Source organism: Arachis duranensis, chromosome 1 (assembly GCF_000817695.3).
Source record: "Arachis duranensis cultivar V14167 chromosome 1, aradu.V14167.gnm2.J7QH, whole genome shotgun sequence".
Classification (NCBI taxonomy): Eukaryota; Viridiplantae; Streptophyta; class Magnoliopsida; order Fabales; family Fabaceae; genus Arachis; species Arachis duranensis.
The window spans coordinates 21316639-21317709 of record NC_029772.3 but is presented as its reverse complement, the minus strand read 5'-3'; positions in this window follow the sequence as shown (position 1 = coordinate 21317709).

The following is a 1071-nucleotide window of genomic DNA, read 5'->3' as shown; positions in this document are numbered from 1 at the left end:
TTGTATAAGATAAAATTTAACTATATTAAATATAAAATACATATTAAAAATAAATTAAATTATATATATTTATACAAAAATATATAGTAATTTTTTTTTGTGTGTACGTAATATTTTTTTTATAAAGTTACACTTATTAATATTAATTTAAAGAACTGTCAAAAACAAATTAAAATATTAATCCAAAGAAAATTTGAAAAGATTCATTTTTTATTTATTTGAGCATAGCATACAATTACCAATAGGGTTAAACCACTATTTCTGATTTTCAATCTGAGTGATCTGCTCATCTTTTCTTTTTCTTTTCCTTTCCCTTTTTAATTCGGTGGGTATCTCAAGGAAGCCATACTATGAAGGAATCATATGATACTTCCTATTTTTTTTTCCTCTCGGGTCAAATTCGATAATTTTAGTCCAATAGATACTTATTTTCTAGTTAAATTCGTCACTAGATTAGGAACTTAGAAAAATGCTTCATGGTTTTATAACAGTTTTTATATATATGACTTATGGAAATTTAACTCGGTAGATATAAACCGAGTTTAAGGTTTTATCCGTAACATAAGTTTAAATTTAAATTTTTTCCTTGAAAGATCGTATCATTTATAAAAGGTAAATGCTACTATGTTCTCTTTAAAATAAAAGATAAATTACTTTGTAATATATATAATGTCTATAATTATAATTAGAGAAAATTCTACTCTTTTTTTCTGTAAAATGCTACAATGACACTTTCTTTCCTTCAATTTTATAAATATACATTCTCTTTCTTTCTAACTTTTAAAAAATCTCATCTTTAATCCATTTTAAACTTTTTATGTTAATTAATATTAACTTTATCTATTTTTTAAGAAAAAAATTATTTTTAAAAAAAATACCAATTTGCAAAAATTTTATTTTTTATCATTATGCTTACCAAAATATTCTTTAATAAATTATTTTTTTATTAATTAAATGGTATTTTTACCAAAATATTTTAAAAAAATTAATAATTAAATTATTTTTTTAAAATACTCTTCAATAATTTTGTAATTATTAAATTATGATTTTATTTATTTTCGTTAAAAATTA